At 37.7% G+C, this 6,000-nt stretch overlaps 1 protein-coding gene across 1 annotated transcript in view; it reads right to left on the reverse strand.

The window, feature by feature from the left end:
* Positions 1 to 1,675, reverse strand: part of lepr (leptin receptor) — a 96,201-nt gene extending 94,526 nt beyond the window's left edge. Inside the window, exon 1 of the mRNA XM_055642059.1 lies at positions 1,656 to 1,675. The gene's annotated coding sequence lies outside the window, so the exon portion shown is untranslated. The remainder of the gene's footprint in view (positions 1 to 1,655) is intronic.
* Positions 1,676 to 6,000: the final 4,325 nt, after the last annotated feature.

Consider the following 6,000-nt stretch of genomic DNA (forward strand, 5'->3'; position numbering starts at 1 on the left):
AAGAAGGGTCTCGACCCGAAACGTCACCCATTCCTTCTATCCAGAGATGCTGTCTGTCCCGCTGAGTTACTCCAGCAGTTTGTGTCTACCTTTGTTTTAAACCAGCATCTGCAGTTCATTCCTACACAGTTTAATGTTTAATGTCTGTTCTCTGAATACAAAGTGGCTGTTGCTTCCTTTGGGAAGATCGGCATTTAGCTTAAGTCACAAAGTGATGTCACTGTTACTTACCATCCAGGTAATGTTATTAGATATGATCTGTTTGCTGTTAGCAATTAGATATTCACCTTGTTATATTTAGATGGACCCTGGTCATTTACAAATACCCAACACCTGTGAGAGAGATCTGAAAGATATATTATACACAAGGCTATAGTTTACCTCATTAAGCAAACTTGCCATTTACAACAGGGGTTCCCAAACTTTTTTTAAAAGGTGCTAGTAACAAAAATGTACTCACCCTCCTACTTCTGATGGGGGAATGATTCTTTGACAGTGCAATTTACATGCTTGCTTTTCATTGGCCAAGTGGATGGTGTCTCGGGTCATATTAGAGAAAGCAACGCACAGTCAAGGTACTCAGATACTCCTGTTTTGTCAAACCTCAACCGTGAAAATACCTGTTCACAAATCCTCATGCTGCCAAACAAGGTAAAGAAGCCCCATACGATTTTTAACACATGAAAACTTGTCACTTAGGTGGTGCTTTGTGAATGCAATCAAATCAATAGGAACCTGAGGATAAACGTTTTCACACAAAGGGTTGTGGGTGTATGGAATGAGCTACCGGAGGAGATATTTGAGGCAGGTACTATCACAATGTTCAATAAACATTTAGGCAAGTACTTGAATAGGATAAGTTTAGAGGGATATGGGCCAATGGCAAGCGTGTGGGACTAGTGTAAATGATCATGTTAGTCGGCATGGGCAAGTTGGGCCGAAGGGCCTGTTTCCATGCAGTATGACTCTATAACTATTACATGCTGGCTCAAGTCAGTTTAAGACAGGAGGCTTCCATGTCTGCCGGGTATCACAAAGTTCTTTCACAGACCAGTCATTTTCAGTCATCAATATACAGATTTCAATACACAGCTCTTGGGAATACTCTGTCACCACTGAGCCACTAAACGCCATCATAGGAGAGCAATTTGCTGCACCTGCACTCAGTGGTAATTGTTTCACTAATAACAATACCCGTCACTTTTCTTGGTGCAAAATATTAACAAACAGCTAACCTCCCAAAACGATAGGGGGGCGATTCTATTTGAAACGCAGCATATGGTTAGAATAAAAAGAGCGTTTGGCAACCAGAGTTAATTATATTTAGAGGTTTGTAGCCTGTGCTTTGCACGTACAACTGAGATTGACTCATAACAATTAAAAAGATCAATTAACCCACAAAATTCTGACTGAAATAGATCTATTTTTGAACAATACCTCCACTAATAAATATCACAAAATTTAACTCACCTGATAAAGACCAAGTCTAAATAAAAGTTAACTAATTAGTATCTAAAATAAGGCTCGAAAAACGTGTAGGAGAATAAATATTCATGTTAAAGTACCTATTAAATGAATGCCCCTTAGCTATACCTATGTGGTCAAATGTATTGGTTTGAGCAAATCTAATTAAAACGTTTAAAGTAAAAACTTACATTCCAAATGCACTCGAAATCTTGCTGGAATGATGCATGTTTGCAAAGCGAAATGACCTGGATTCAGAGAAGTACATGCATGGCAAGTATTAGCGGAACAAAAAAAATGGAAGTATGAATATTGATTTCTCTAACTACAAGTAACCCAGGCTTTCCCGCTCTCTCTCTCTCTCTCACCTTACAATCACTAAGCACATTACAAAAAAGAGCTATTCGTATAGTAAACAATGTAGGATATCATGAACACACCAATATACTGTATTTAAAATTACACACCTTAAAGATTAAGAATCTGGTAGAATTTAAGACTGCACAAATAATTTATAAAGCAAAAAATAAACTGCTACCTGCAAACATGCAAAAACTGTTCAAAGACAGAGAGGGGGGTTATAACTTTAGAGGGAAACTAAACTTGAAACAGCATTATGCTCGGACCAATTTAAAAAGTATGTGTATTTCCATTTGTGGGGTGGTTTTGTGGAATGGTCTTGACGAAACGATTAAACAAAGTATGAATATAATGCAATTTTAAAAAAATGTACAAAAGTTATATCTTTGAAAAGTACAATAATGAGGAAGGAGAATGTAAATCTCACAGATGTTAATGGTGCTTGTTCTTTTTGTTCTTTTCTTTTTTTGTTCTTTTTTTCTTAATAGCTTGATTGGAGTAGTTTTATTTGAATTGTCTGTTTAGTTTATTTTATTGAATTTTGCATTTGTTAATGGTGAAGAATGGCGGTAGGACTTGACGAGCATAGGCTTTTTCCTATCCCTTTTCAAACGAGTCTAATGTGTATTATGTTGAAATTGGCTTTTGATTTTTTAATTTATGTATGTACATATATGTTATGTATATGTGTATATATGTGTATATGTGTATATGTATGTATGTATGTATATATGTACATGTATGTGTATGTATTTATGTATATATATAATTTTCCTTTTATTTATTCATTTTCATTTTTCTTTTCTTCTTTTTTTTAATCGTTCGAAATAAAAGATATCATTCATTCATTCTATCCCTCCCCAACCCAAATCGCACCAGCTTCTCGTTTTCACCCAAAAACTGTCAACAATGGCCTGTTTATTTTATCATAGTTACTTTTTTGCATATCTTTCATTCATTGTTCTTTATCTCTCTACATCATCTCTCGTATCCCTCTTCCCCTAACTAGTCTGAAGAAGGTCTCGACCCGAAACGTCACCTACTCCTTCTCTCCAGAGATGCTGCCTGTCCCGTTGAGTTACTCCAGCTTTTTGTGTCTATCTTAAAAAAAAATTGAAGAAGCTGACAAACCAGGTTCTGAAATGAAATTCAAGCTTGTATGAAACTAGTCGTCTCCAGAGATCACACCGACATTCACAACCTCATCCGTCACACTCAACACCGATCGATATTCGGCTGCTTATCCCACTGGCCGAGAGCGGAATAACGCAAATACCAACATCGAGGCAATACCCTTTGTCTATTGTTTCGAGAGGAACTAAATACAGATTATAAGCATTTTATATGTTTTGTATATCTGCAGACTCACCGTGGCTTCTCAAAAGGCGTGCGACATAAATGCAATTTTGGCGTACTTTGAAGTAACAGGGAAAGAACAATCCACACTGCAGCTGTTTAACAATGATCACTTAAGGGTTAACGTACAGCACCGTAATCTCTCGCCCTATTCTTATCCCCAAATATTTTCTCCTTAAAGAAAAAGTTAATCACGTTGACGTTACAAGAAATGTCAGAAACTGCGGACTGTTGTAGTAAAAATCATTAACCTTAGGTATTCACTGTTGAAACAGCCAGTCTTACCCCTGCCTGTTTGGCAGCCAATGCAATCCATGGCATTTGGGCCGGGAGACAGGGATATTTGGGTATTAGTGGCAGATGTAACATATGCTTAAATATCCATAATGTTTTAAATCTGTTCAAAATATGCGGCGTCAGACTTTAGATTCCTTTAGGGATCTGAAGGAAACCCCTTCCTTTAGGAGGGTTTACTCCACTGATGCTTTAACAACTTTCCTGGTCTTATTTCAAAACACATTCAGGTAAAATAAATAAACTACGAATACTGGAAATGTGAAACTAAAACAAACTGCTGGGAACAGGCAACAGCTGTCGCAGTATTTTACGAGAAGGCGGGTTAAAGTTTGGACGTGTGGATTCTTCATCAAAACTAGAAAGCGGAAGACAAGCGACTCTACTATGGAACTCTGCGTGTGAATTAGGAAGAAAGTTAGAAATAAACGAAAACGTATTGAGAATGTGTGCTGTATCCCAGCGAAGATATTTAAATCATAAAAGCAGTTGTTAAAGTAGTTAGACAGCAGATGTATTGGGAGGCAATGGAAGGAAAGTGTAAATGTTGAAACGTGAAAATAAAATGTGCTCTGAAAACATTCGATTACACCTTAACAACATCGACTCCGAATACCCAGTCCTGATATAGGATATCGACCGCCCCTTTACCTCCACTGGTGTTGCTCGACCTATTGAGTTCTTCCAGCAGTTTTTTTTATTCCAAGTTTCATCATCTGGATTCTCTTGTGTCGATATTAACGATATCAACTTTTCATTTCCACATACTTCTCTACTAAAGGTTTTACTTTTCCATTGTTCGCTGTGTTGATGGAACGACTCTTGAGCATTTTAATTATCCTGATATGTTCAAGGTGGCACCTAATAATCGGATCGAGACGAAATATTCTTCCATCTGCCTGAATACTGTGTTAGTTTTAAATTAAAACAAAGGCTCGCATAAGGAGCACAGCAGTGAAATATATGATGTGTACCAGTCTGCCTTTCTCCTTCCACGGCCACCACCCCCGTCCCCACCCGTGCAACCCCCTTCAAAAAAAACTTGATTCTGAAAATTAAAAATACAATCAGAAAATCTTTAAGTTCTGAGGTAGGGACTTCAATCTCAAACATTCATTCTATTATTCTTTCCCCGAATGCTGCCAGGCCTGTTGTGTTCCCCCCAGTTCTACATTTACTCCTTTCTATCAGAGCTACATTTTGCACACAATAAATGATTGTTATCACATTAATGAAATTATCCGCAAACATTTACCGAGGCTGGAAGGTGGGTGTTCAATTGATTCAGCATTTGCTGTGCTGATATCAATAGCAATAATGACACTCTTTAAAACGTGGAAAAATTGTGCAGCAGCTTCAACTGAAGGGCATATGCGTGGTTCAATGCCCACATATGAAATCTGCTATCAAATGACACCATTCCATGATTACCTCTGTGAAACAATATCTTCCTAGTCTTGTTGTGTAGATGCTTCCATTCTCGTGGTTGCTGTTATTTGCATTTGAACAAAACTCACTGCACAAAAGTATATTTTAATGAAGAGATGATTGTTAATTACTGGCAATCAAAATCCTCATCACTGCAAATTAAATACATTGGAGGCTTATTTCAGTTATTAATTGGTGCTGCACGTTAGATTTTTAAAAAAAATCATTTTCCTTGTGTTATTCTTTTGCTTAAATTAGTCTTTTCCTTTTTAATTTTTCAGCATCTGATTTGATATTGAATTCACCCACTCTGGTTTACAATTCTTTCTGCGCAATTCTCAAACCTGCAATCCAATAAAATTAAGGGATACATATTTGCCGACCCCAACTACACCATTATCAACTCACACTTTCCGTGATCGGTCACAATATATTGTGAAAATACCTACAGGTTTAATGGACAACACATGCCCTACTGCAGTAAAATCTAGACCATGAGGCAATCCAAGAGATTAGTTTAGAGATAAAGCATGGAAACAGGCCCTTCGGCCCACCTAGTCTGTGCCAACCAGCGATACCCATACACTAGCATTATGCTCTACACTAAGGACAATTTACAATTTTTACTGGCCAATTAACCTACAAACCTATATGTCTTTGGAGTGTGTGAGGAAACATGAGCACCCAGAGAAAACCCACGCAGTCATAGGTAGAATGTACAAACTCCATACAAACATCAACCGTAGTCAGGATCGAAACCGGGTCTCTGGTACTGTAAGGCAGCAACTCTACCACTGCTGAACTGTGCCGCCCTGACACTGTTAATTTCTTCATTCATTGCGTGCTTATGAGCAATTCCAATTTATACCTAGCTCTTATGGCCCCCATGGTATGGATAACTTCTTGCTTGGTATATTTGTACACACATATTTATAAATATATATCTGTGTGTGTGTGTGTGTGTGTGTGTGTGTGTGTGTGTGTGTGTGTGTGTGTGTGTGTGTGTGTGTGTGTGTGTGTGTGTGTGTGTGTGTGTGTGTGTGTGTGTGTGTGTGTAAATTGAATATTTTTATTTTACAGTTAAACTCAGTCATACAG

This window comes from Leucoraja erinacea, chromosome 10, assembly GCF_028641065.1.
Source record: "Leucoraja erinacea ecotype New England chromosome 10, Leri_hhj_1, whole genome shotgun sequence".
NCBI lineage: Eukaryota > Metazoa > Chordata > Chondrichthyes > Rajiformes > Rajidae > Leucoraja > Leucoraja erinaceus.